The following is a 13,164-nucleotide window of genomic DNA, read 5'->3' as shown; positions in this document are numbered from 1 at the left end:
GTTAATATCTAATAATGTATTTAAACCATCTAATAAGTGTGGTTTTTACTACTTAGAATATGAATATACAAGACAAGTAGCTTAGCTAAGTGATGATGAATAAGATTTGGAGGCCAAAAGTTTTCTCCTTTTGTAATTAACTTTAAAACAAGCCTACCTTAGTTTCTTGGTCTCTTGTGTGAGTTTCATCCCGGAAACTTGTTCCAACATCTTTGTTTCTTGCTCCAACACTCCAACTTCATTATCCAAACTCATCTCTTACAAAGATTTGTAGGAACCTCTCCTGTCAGAGAATTTCTATCAAGCCGACTGTTATAAATTGAAATTATTTATATGAAGATGCAGTGGTGATAATTAATATAATGTTAAGGCCATATCATAAGGACTACTACAACATATGTTTTTTGTACGGAAGCCTTTGTGTAAATGAACAAAACAAAAACAATATAAGAAAACTTACCCTTACAGCCAAAGCTTTTATGACCTCTTTTGCTGCTTTGGACTTAGAAGCTTCCTCCTTTGCTACAAACCAACTTCTTCAATTTTCTGTTGTTACTCTTGTATCTTATGGTTTTTGAGTTCACACTCTTCTTTAAGTCTCTTTAACTATCAAAAGAACATGCATAAGAGAATACATTAAATGCACAGTCAGATATTTTTTAAATACACAAGTGAACAGCATTGGTTAATTTGCTACTCAGATATAGGAAAATCAGAATGAGAGGAATAAAATGAAGCAACCTAAAGGGCTAAATGCTAACTAGTTATCCTAACATAAAATCCAAAAACAAACTTTACAAATTTGAATTATAGTTGAATACTGGAGATACATATAGGAATATATTCATTTATAGAAATCTCAGCAGGATAATTAACTGTTTCTTTGTCACAAATGCAGCATGTAGGACATTGAAACAAAAGTTACCTCAGCTCTCAGGAAGTAAGATTTTCCGCGTATTTAGACATCTGCAGGTTGAAATATAACAGGATTCCAGAAATAGCGAAAGTTAAATCCAAGGATATAACAAATTAATAATATTGGAATAACCTTTCAAAAAGTTCTTTTGAATCTTTTAAATTGCAAGACGCTTGCAGGGTCAGAGCTAAAGATTTAGCTGCAACAACTGGACAACAAAATATATTTAAATGATTCCAATTTCTAAGAAGCAAAATAACAAACACATACAGTGCATTATTACTAAATGTTTTTCTTCTCCCTGTAATAGTTAATATCTTCTTCTTCTAGTGGTCAGTCATCTCTCTCTCTCTCTCTCTCTCTCTCTCTCTCTGTGTGTGTGTGTGTGTGTGTGTGTCTCCGGTAACCCAAAGCAACACGTGAACGAACTTCGATGGAGGATGCAGACGTGCACTCTTAGATGGATAATAATGAAAATTCCCGTGTTAATTGTTCACTACCCTACAATCTTTGTTCTCTTATCTTTTCTGAAAATCCATTCATTTTAGATGGAATGGGTGGTTAGAAGGATAGAATTTCTTGAAAAACAAAAGGATTTCCTTGGTCTGAAAGTGATTCCCAAGGACAATAACTTGGCATGGAGAGCATCCACATCTCTGGTGGAGGGGAATATATATGGCAGGAAGGATTATCAACAAGCCTTACTCAAAATAATAAGTGACAACAGTAAACCTCAGTTATCTGTGATCCCTATGATTGGCATGGGTGGGGTTGGTAAAACAAATCTCAAAATTATATATATGTATGAGGGAAGAAATAGACACCAACCTTTGATTAGCCTTTAATTATTTTCATCCAAACGTTTTCACCATTGTCTTTAACAGGTAGGTTTTCGACCTGTAACAGTTGAGCCACCAATGCCCTAAAAGGTCCATCCACTACATTCTTCATTACCTTCATCTGCTCCTCACTTGTCCTATCCTTGTGGCGATGCTCTCCACTTCCAAAACTGTTTGAATTGCGCAGATATCCCCACTCACCAATGGCATTCCCATTCCGGTCATTGTCTTCATCATCTTCATCAACAAAAAAAAGTTTCTCGCTCATCTTCTGCATCTTCTGGTTCAGGAGGGAGCCAGAGAATTCCATTATTCTCAAAATCAACAGGTTCAGCGTCAACAATAAAGTTAATAAATTACAAGTGTCACAACAGAACACTAATACACATACATTGGGGAACTTACAAACAGGCCTTCTTTAAGCATAAGTTGCTTTGCAGTTTCTATAGCTTCTTCACTTGATATCTGCCAATTTAAACATATCTCAAAAGTTAACAAAACATAAAATGTATCATTTTTTTAGTCTTATTCCCAATTCAAACATATTGAATGCTCGTGTAACTTTTAAGACAAATACTACTAAAAGGTATTCATGAATCACAACATTTTATCAACTCTTGAATAAAGCTTACTTGAATGATTTCATCGAGAAGATTGACTTCCTATACACTAGGGACAAAGCCTGCACCACCATGGATCTTGTGTGGACCTACACATTAATAATGACAAATTGCAAATCACTGGGTACTAAAAATAAAGTTGTGGACCTTAACCCTGAGGACTTCTAATAAATAAATAACCTTTTTTTTAAAAAAATACAAGAAAGTCATTATCACAAAAGAGATTGTAACTCAGCAGGTTTTCCTATTGAGAGCACTGGACTTTCAGTTAGTTCCACACCAATCAACTACCAAAAGTCAAAAAAAAAAATGATAACAAGAAAATAACACCATGATTATAGCAAAAATTATCTTCTGCAAATGTATCTAAAGAACAGCTAACCTTTATGTTGGAATTCTTCTCTTTTAGATATTTCCCTGCACCAGTGATGGTACCACCAGTACCTATCCCGCATACAAGCATGTCGACTTTTCCTTCCGAACCTTTCCATATCTCTGGGCCAGTAGTTTGATAATGTATCTGTCACAAGAACAAAATTGATCACCCAAAGTTAGCAAGAATCAGTTGTACTAAAATGTACTAAAAACAGAACAACATCTCAAAATCTTTTGACCATAGTTGAATCACGAAAGACTAAAACTAGCACATTCTTCTAAACTTGTGCATTGATGAATTCATATATCGACTCCAGTAAAGAATTTCATCTATCTATCGTAATCGAAGAAACAAATTTCCTAAAACAAAAGCAGAAAAAAAGACTGTTGCAAGCGAATCTTAATAAACTTCTCCATCGCGGTCCTCTTTCTCCTTATCACTTATAAAAGAATAAATTTATTTAGGAAGTCAAAAAATAGAAGTACGAAATATTGAATGAAATAAAACTATTATAGAGTTTTACAACTATGTAATTCTACAAAAATATTAAAATATTATACAAACTGTAGGGATAAAACACATAGCTAACCTTAAAACTTCTTATGTCTTTAGTCTCCCCAGGTTTTGGACTCACAGTTGCATACCTCAACTTTCCTTTTTCTATAAAGTGAATTTTTCCATAGGGAATAAATTTACAAGATAGAACTCATCAAACTACAAAATACACATCAACTTGTATTTTTCAAAAGTTGAGCATGTCAACTACTCTACATCAAAATGGTAAGAAAATTTTAAATTTAAATACCTACTGCACTAATTCTCCCACTTGATGCAAGGAATGGGCAAGAGCTGACTTTTCAACATTTGAAATTCCAATTAACATCACTATTGCAATATAATTAGCATGATTAGTTCCTCTCAATTCTCTCACTTGCAGCTGTATAAGGCCTAAAAGCTTTACAAAGGAAAAAGTCCAATTAGTAATTCATGAACAACTAGAAAATCAGTATCAATAAAATAAGAAGATCAATATAGATGTATCAAAATTATGCTCTATTTAGCATATTTCATGGTTGTCATATTTCTATTGTAGAATATGCACAAGATCTTTTTTCCTTTTCTTTTGTATATTTTAAGTTTTCATGAAAGAATTCTTTTGTAAGTGCAGGAGAAACCAAAGATAACAAAGTAGGACATGGTATACTACCTGCTAACAAGATGAGGTTGGGAGCAACCTTTAGTGAACATATAGACAATGAAAGAGAAGATTTCAGCCAATTCAAGACAATTTCACCTTATGTGACTTTCTATGATATCATCATTCAAATTGGTGAGTAAATTATATCTAACGGTTGATATATCCATTAACAAGAAAGTGGAACAAATTCATATTCCCTACAAAATCAGTAGCAAACCGTCAGATGTTTCCATAGAGAATGCTGAGTTCTTAAGAATCCTAAATTTCCTTTTTTCATCTATGCTTGAGGCTCAGAAAATAGTGCTGATTGGTCATATTTTGATCTTGAACTAGAGGTATTGCTAACCATTTACGGGTTAGCAAGGAATAGGCTGAGGAATTGAACATTGGGCAGTAGGAGCGGTGGGCTTTGTAAAGGATAGTTATATAAAAAGGATTTGATCGTGTGGAAATTGTTTTATTCCAAATGCATTTATTCAAATATGGAATGTTCTTTACTAGGCTGCATTTGAGACAAGGGATAGGGTGCAACTTGACACTGAGACAGACACACAAGTATTCTTCCTTCTAATATGTGCATTGAGAAAGTGTATTTCAGTCCCTTCATGTGTTTTGCTGTTTCTGGCTCTCTGACCCAATGCTACCAAACATCTTTGCATACCAAAAATGGCATTTCTACGAGAATGTTAATAGGATTTCAAATAATTTGGTTGAGACTTTAATCACTCCACGCTTTCAAAATTAAAAAGTATAATAACTTTAGTAAATTCCTTAAAAAAATTTTCTACAAATAGAAAACATAAAGAAGAAAATATATGTAGTTCACAGTGTACGTAATACCAGGAGAAAATAAGTATTCACATGATTTTACTTAATCCTATAATTACGAAGAAATTCGGTGAAGAACTTACTCAATTTCTTCTAATAATCCCCAATTTCTGACCTAAAAATAAATTGAACAAGGAAAAAAATTCAAAACCTGGCATTAAATAAAATAAGTAGCAAAAGTTAGCATAGAACAATCAAAACTTGAAATTAAACAAAATAAGGTCAATGAGGAGAAGAGAAGCTCGAAGAACCGAAACTAATAAAATACCTCGCAGATCGCATCAATGGAAGCATATATGCCATCGGAGGAGAAGCATTGATGGAGGTGACATCAACGAAGGGGGAGAATCATTCATGGAGGAGAGATCGATGGAGGAGAAGCTCGCAGAGCAGCAGCGATATCGTTTTCAAATTCTACCACACCAACACAACTCTTACATGTACAGACGCACTATACTGCTCTCACTCTCATTTGCAATTAGACATGGATCAGAGAAGTTAAATTTTTTAAAACTGGTTTAAAACATAATGGCGGTCAAAACCGCCAGAATCATAAAAAAATTGCCGCTAACTAAAGTTGAATTATGGCAGCCACATAAACCACCGTAATTCATAGATATTATGGCATTTTTATGAGAATGCCTTAATTTTAATGTCGTTTTATAACCTTTTTTTGTAGTGTATTTACCCAAAAGAGCCAGGTTTTGAGTCCTAAGATCTTTGAAACTAAGCCCGCCTTCTTTCTTAGGCCTAGTCACCTTATCCTAGCTAATGCACACATTCGTCTTTTAGAATCTTGCTGCCCCCACCAGAACTGGATTAGAATACTATAAATTTCATTTAGCAAGCTGTTCGGAAGTTTAAAACATGACAATGTGTATATTGGTATGGCTTCATTAACTACTTAGAGTAATACCTATCTTCCTCTATTAGATAACAAGCACCTTTTCTATCTTTGTGTCCTTTTGAGAACCTTATCTTTGATTGAGTTGAAGGTGGCTTTCTTAGAGCAGTTGACAAGGAAAGGTAGACTCAAATATTTATCTTGTGCACTTATGTGAGAAATATTCAGCTGGGCTGCTAGGGTGGTTCTAATCAGCTTTGGAGTGTTATTACTAAAGAACATGGCCGATTTATTAAGGTTAACTCTTCACCCACTGAAACTCTCATAAGATTCCAATAATTATTGAATAGAGGAACAACTATTTTTCGAGGCTTTACCAAATAGAATGGATCATCAACGAATAGCAAGTGATTTATAGTTGAGCATCTTCTGTTTATCTGAATTTTTTAAATGAGACTGTTTTTCTCTGCTTTGTGTAGCAAGAAGGAAAGTCCTTCTGCACATAATAAGAAAAGAAAAGGGGATAGAGGATCACCTTAACAGATGCCTCTATTTGATTTAAAAAAATCATAGGGTTGACCTTCCACAACAATAGAGTAAGAAACAATTGTCAACAATTCACGAATCCAGTAAATGAATCTCAATTCAAAACCCAACTTCTCCATAATAAACCATAAAAAATGCCACTCCATCCTGTCGTAAGCTTTACTCATATCAAGCTTGAGTGTCATTTCATATTCCAAGCTCTGCTTCTTTTGTTTAAGGTAGTGCATACATTCGTATGCTATAAGAATGTTATCAGAAATAAGTCTACCTTTGAAGAATGCACTTTAAGTAGGTCTAATTATCTTGTTCATACACTTTTGGAGTCTGTGGACTAGTACCTTCGAAATAATTTTGTAGACAACAGAGGATAAACTGATGGGTCTTATATGGGTCATATTGATCGCATCTGGGACCTTTGGTACTAGATAGATATTGGTGTGGTTAAAACTTTTCAAAATTCTACCTCTAGCAAAGAAACTCCTCACAACTCGGAATACGTCTTCTCCCACTATATCCTAGTAGAATTGGAAGAATTTAGCCGTTATATCATCCTCTCCTGGTGCACTCTTAGGGTGGATACTAAAAGTAGTTCTTTTTACCTCCTCCATAGAAACAGGTCTTCTAAGCCTGCGATTCATGTTAGCTGTAACCTTAAACTCGAAGTCTATGAAAAACGGCCCAGGATCCGCCTGATTAGAAGATGTGAAAATACTCTTAAAGTAGTCCTCAGCCACTTTAGCAATATCAACATTGGTTGTTGCCATATCCCCATTATCCCTCCGTAAATGACATATCTTATTTCTTTTGGTTCTAGATTTAAACTTCCGATGGAAGAAGTTTGTATTTTGGTCTCCTTCCTTTAGCCATTTAATTCTAAATTTGTCTTTCTAATAAAGTTGCTCGTCCAAATATGCTTTTTCAAGCCGCTATTCAAACTCAAGTAATTCAGTATCTCCCATGATACTTGATGCCTGTTTTTGTTCTAGAGAGCAATAACTTCTATAGAATTTTTTTTGGAATTAGTAGAGCTATTCTTTTTCCAGAAAATCCATCGGTGTCTAACCAATTTAAGCTTGTAAAATAATCTGAACATTGCTGAACCTTCTATATTTGAGTTCCAAACCTCGCTGATGAAGTTACGAATTTGTTCTTCACCACCGGGATTGAAACTTGAATCTCTTCCTTGATATCTCCGGTTGGAAATTAGTGTCCAAAAGGAGGTAGCGTGATCAAAACCTGTCTCTGATAGTTAAAGACCGTGGGATGAGAGTATAATTGGGACCAAGATTCATCAACAAGTACTCTGTCAAGCCTTTCCTGAATTAGTTCACCTTCCTTGCGTCTATTACTCCAAGTAAATAATCTACCTACCATTCCCAAATCAATCAACGAGTTATCTCCAATAAAGTAATTAAAGGCAGCAATAGAATAGTGAGATTTAGGATTACCACCATGTTTCTCACATTGATCAATAATGGAATTGAAATCACCAACAATAACCAATTTACCTTGGAGTTAGGAGAGCACCAAAGAGATTTTTTGGAATTGAGATAGCCGAATATTCTCATTGTAATTTAAATAAATGCCTACAAAGTTTCATTCAATGTTAAGAGAGACATCTTTTATCAAGGCAGCAATATAGAACTCAGAACAACAAAAAATCTGAACAACAAAATCTTCCTTCCATGCCAATGCAAGTCCACTCGCACTATCAGAAGGATCAACAATTTGCCAATTAGAGTAACCACAAGCCCTAAATTTTTTTTTTCACCTATCGAGATTGGTTTTTAGTTTAACAAAATAAACCAACTCGAGAGAGTGCGATTGAATAATTCCTTTAAGGTTGTAAACTGTCAGGGTCTCTCCAAATCCCGACAATTTCACGATAACATTCTCATGGGGTCTTAGGGTGCCATTGACCAGCTGACACTCTCCACTATCTGATAAGCAGTTAGCTCTTGTTTAACATACATCTTCTTGGCCACAAGCTCTATACATGCCTCCATTCCTTTAGAGAAGTCTTTCTCTGTCACAAACACCAATTTCTCCTCTTCTTCCATGCTCTTTGGGTTCGGATGTGGATTTTCTCTTCTTTTGAGTTTATGATACGAATGAGAATGTAATGATACAATGAGAGAAAGATAAGAAGAATAAAAAGAGTGGAAGAAGGAGATAAAGTTGTAAGGAATGGATTTAGATAAAAAAAGATTTGGAAGAATAATAATATAATTAAAGAATTAAGGTTGAAAAGAAAGAAAGAAAAAAAATCATTGGGACATAGCAAAAACCCTAACAAAGCAATTTGAAAGAGTACGTACTTAGGGGGTGGCAACATGCACCCTACCCGCGGGATATCTAACCCGATCCAACCCGGTCGAGTAGGGTTGCTCACCCAATCTGCAGCGGGTAGGATTCTCATGCGGGTCAAGTAGGGTGCGGGTTGAGTCTCAACCCTATCCGACCAACCCGCATCTTATATATGTATATGTTATATATACTTATATATAAATATGTTTCAAGTGGATGTTGAAACAAGGACCTCTCACTAAATGCAAAATATCTTTAGCCACTAAGAGAAAATCATTAATTGATAATTTAAATAAATTCTATTTTCAATTATCATCAAGTTATATAATAATATTGCATCTTTTTGGTAATCCACGGGTAGGGTCGAGTACTCGCGGGTTAAAAACGAATAGGGTTAAGGTTGGGATATTCTCAACCCATGGATAGAATAGAGTTGAGTTTATATAAAAATTTCAACCCGCAGGTAGGATTAGGATTGGATCCAAACCCTAGCTTACCCTACTTTATCCATTATCACCTTTATACGTACTCCTCGTACTCTGATCCATTTGATAGCCTATGAATATAATATTACACAAACTATTGAGCAAATGTATAAAAATGCAGGTTTTAACATAAAATTAACTCATCAACTATATATATATTTTATGTCTTCTTTCTCTAACTAGGTTTGCAAGTAGACCTCTCTACTAGAGGGATTAAAATTCCAAAGTTTTTGAATGTTTTTTAGCAAAAGTAAAGAGTGGACCGTTGAACATTGTTTGGAATAAGAGATTTTGAAAGGAAAGAAAATGAAAGAGTAGAAAATAGATGGAAAAGCCCATTTTCCATTGTTTGGATCAGAGAGGAAAATGAATGGAAAACAAAAAAATTACCATGGACCCATACAAATTTTTTCTTCTCAATGCTGCAAAGAAAACTACAAGAGAAAGCTAAACGTTGAAATTCCAAAGTTACCCTTTCAGTAACAAAAAGCAAAATCCCTAACCCACACTCTCTGAAAAATTGATGTAAGTATTTTCTCTTCTCCTATTTTGCCGGCATCTTCAACAGAGCCACTACAAGTTCCCATCGTCCTCAACATCACTAGCAGCTTCGTTGTCATCGTGAGAGCTCCAGCGCATCTTCATCCGTGTATCCGGTAGACGAAGGTGATGTTCTTTAACACGCTCCTTCATAACACGGTTTTCTTCCATTGTGATGCGTAATTTTCCAGTCATTCTAGATAAAGACTGTTCAAGAACTTTTGATTTCAATTGTTCTTTAGCTATCTTATCCTTAAAATATCCAAGCAATTGACTATCATCATTTATATGCTTTATCTTGCTCTCTACTGTGTCTTGGTATGATCTCATTTCAAACTTCAATTTTGACTTTCCTGAAAATAGTTATGTAGATACCCACAATAGTTAAAAGATACAAATAGCAAAACATAGTATGAATATAATAAATTGAGATTTCAAGTTCATCATAAATTCATTTCAAAACCTTTCTTAGGAAATGAGGTCATTCAAAAATTAAAACTTAATTATTTGAATTCGAAAAAAAAGGGACTAAATAACTATTAATTTGGAGTATTCAATGCAACAATATTTTGAATCAAATACTTTAGCAGCGTGATGTAAATCTTAAATATTTTGAAGGGTTATTTAGCCTTTTGTAGTACTAGCAATTTAATACTATAGTATACACTTAGCTACAATAACAAGGCCACTAAAAAAAACTTGAATTGGTAAAAAAAAATTCCTGTTAGCAATTTAATACTATAGTATACTTATTTCTAACTTAAGGTTACTCAGTCAATAAACAAACACTATTTAAAAAGAGGGACAAGTTAGTATGGTGCAGCCATCAAATTAAAGGCAGGAGCCTACCTGAGTAAGGAAAACATGTTTTAGAACATTCTTTGTTAGGGAAGACTTTGCTGCTGCAAGGCTGGCTGTGGGACTATTCTGCCATACATCTATGAGCTTTTGATAGCCTTTGAATTGGTTTCGTTTTCCGGCTGCTATACAGTACACATGTTTCTATTTATTCTCAATTGATCATGGATAAAGTATGTTTCCTCCTTGAAAAGTTTAAGAAATTTTAATTGCATACTTTATATTTAATTTTGTTAAATTTCAATCTATATGTATGTAATGATAATTACCGTTGATAAGTTCTAATTATATTCTTATTGTCTAAAAGTAGAGATTAATTTTTGTGTTATATACTGATATTAGTATACTATAATTATTAATAAACAAAATTTTAAGGAGCTGGGAGTTTCAAATTTAAATTTTAATATTCATAGAATATGTACACATGTTGCTCAGTTATGACAATCATTTATACATGTTTGATTTATTAACTTTCTTTTTTATTTGTTTCCTTTTTTTGTATTGATTTGATTTCTTAATTATATCCTTCTTTTATTTCCTTTTTTATCTGCACAAGAAAGCATTTGTGCAACGCATTTTCAACTATTTTTTTACATAATATACAAAATGCTGTGTTGGTTAAATTAGTTTTTGGCCATCTAAATTATGAAGTGCTTTTAGTAGCTAAGTCCATTGAATTTTGGTACTAATCCAATGCATTGAGTAATATATCATGTGATTTACAGTTTTTGTTTATCATTTATGATAGTGAGCTTTAGAATCGAGTTTGGCATTTACAAGTTTGCGATAAGTACCTCATAACAAGGTATTTTTATACTGTGTAACGTGACACCATAATTTTATATAAAGCTTTAGTTTTAGTTTTTTGTTTCACAACAAATGAATTGCTAAAACGTGACCACATATGTTACTTTCTAGTTACGTTTATGTTTGATATGTTCACTCTAAACGTTATATTTTCATAGATGGATGGTGAAAATATCGAGGATGCGAATGTAGAAGACAAAATGAACGTCATACCTGACTTAGGATTTCAAGTAAATCAAGTCACTTCTACTGACCTGTATCATTCTGAACCAATACAAATCTTAACTCGTATCAGGGAAGAGTTAGAAAAGAGACAACATATTTGTGTCACATCTCTTTCATATGTTACGGTGCATACGTTGTATTCTTTAGAATTTTTATCACAATATAGGCCTAGGAAAATCAGTTACGAAAACTTGAAAAGAGAAAATAGGCATACGCAGTTAATGACATAGTTACTGACGTCTGAAAAATACCGCGATGTCATACGTATAGGCCCTGAAGTGTTTAGGCAGTTATGTCAAAAGTTAAGAGGAACTGGTAGAGTAAAGGATTCAATTCGCTCTACCGTTGAAGAGCAAGTCGCTAAATTCTTACATATTATAGGGCATAATGTGAAAAATAGAACCATGTCTTTCTTCTTCCACCGCTCAGGGGAGACAATTAGTCGTCACTTTCACAATGTCTTACATGCTATTCTGTCGTTAGAGGGAGAGTCCTTCAAGCAACCATCTGGTGAAGATGTTCCTTATGAAATACATAATAATAGTCGATTCTATCTGTTTTTTAAGGTACTAACTCTTTTAATTTAGTTAGTGTCATTTATGAAATTATGTATGAAATAATTACAAAACTGTTATGTGAATATGTCAATATACTTTTGAAACAAGGACTGCATTGGAGCCATAGATGGAACTCATAGTCGTGTGAAGGTATCAAGGGTGGAAGTCCCTCGTTTTCGGGGAAGAAAAGATCATCCAACACAAAATATTTTAGCTGCCTGTGGGTTTGATATGAAATTCACGTATGTCTTGGCTGGTTGGGAAGGAACTGCCTCTGACTCTAGAATTTTGAAAGATGCTTTAAGTAGGGAACATCCACTTCGAATACCCGAAGGTTTGTGATAGTGTTATTTATGAGGTCGTTTAAATAAAGTTAAATTCATAGTCACAGTATATAATACTTTAATTTGTGTGTGTAACTGGTGTAGGAAAATATTATCTAGGCGATGCTGGATTTATGCTAAAGCCTGGGATACTGACACCATATAGAGGTGTTCGGTATCACTTGAAAGAGTATTCAGTACGTGAGCTACAAAATCCCAAAGAATTATTCAACCACCGACATTCTTCATTAAGAAATGTCACCGAAAGATGTTTCAGAGTTTTAAGGAAAAGATTCCCAATTATAGCCGGCGACACAGAACCTTATTATTCATTTGAAACTATGCGAGACATTTTTTTGGCATGTTGCATACTGCTTAACTTTTTAATGGGTGTCGATGTTGATCAGTCTATAATTGATGCGGTTGATCGAGAATTGCTACAAGAACAAAGCATAGATAGATCACAACCAAATCAACCACGTAATGAGGAATATAGGCATGCATCGTTGTTAAGAGATAACATTGCATTCGAAATGTGAAATGTGTATCAATCATTATAGGTGATTATGTTTCTTATATGTGAATATGTATATATATGGATGTATAGTTTCCACTCAGAATTATTTGATTGGATTTTTTATGGGATTGTTACAAGTTACATAATGCCGAATAAAGGAAATAAAACAGCAGAAGCCAATCAACCTTCAAAAGACAATTTAAGATGGTCTGATGATATGGATGAAGTTTTGCTAAATGCATTAGCAGAGAAAGCATCGAAAGGTAATAGGCATGATGGCTCGTGGACAACTGAAGCATATGCCAATGTTGTGAAGACTTTGAGCATAGCAATAGGCCCTCACATAACAAAGAATCACATAAAGAATAGAATGAAGAC

At 34.1% G+C, this 13,164-nt stretch overlaps 2 long non-coding RNA genes across 2 annotated transcripts; one reads left to right on the top strand and one right to left on the bottom strand.

Moving 5' to 3' along the window:
• Nucleotides 1,846-2,457, bottom strand: LOC110270015. Its single transcript, XR_002358966.1, has 3 exons — nucleotides 2,388-2,457; nucleotides 2,147-2,220; nucleotides 1,846-2,035 (listed from the first exon to the last, which is right to left on the bottom strand). It is a non-coding gene; the product is annotated as an uncharacterized LOC110270015 (long non-coding RNA).
• On the top strand, nucleotides 11,054-12,517 carry LOC110270016. The gene is made up of 3 exons (XR_002358967.1): nucleotides 11,054-11,162; nucleotides 12,055-12,280; nucleotides 12,375-12,517. It is a non-coding gene; the product is annotated as an uncharacterized LOC110270016 (long non-coding RNA).

The sequence above is a fragment of the Arachis ipaensis genome, chromosome B03 (assembly GCF_000816755.2).
Source record: "Arachis ipaensis cultivar K30076 chromosome B03, Araip1.1, whole genome shotgun sequence".
Taxonomy (NCBI): domain Eukaryota; kingdom Viridiplantae; phylum Streptophyta; class Magnoliopsida; order Fabales; family Fabaceae; genus Arachis; species Arachis ipaensis.
Note: the sequence above shows the minus strand (reverse complement) of the source record. Positions and strands in the feature narration are given on the sequence as shown.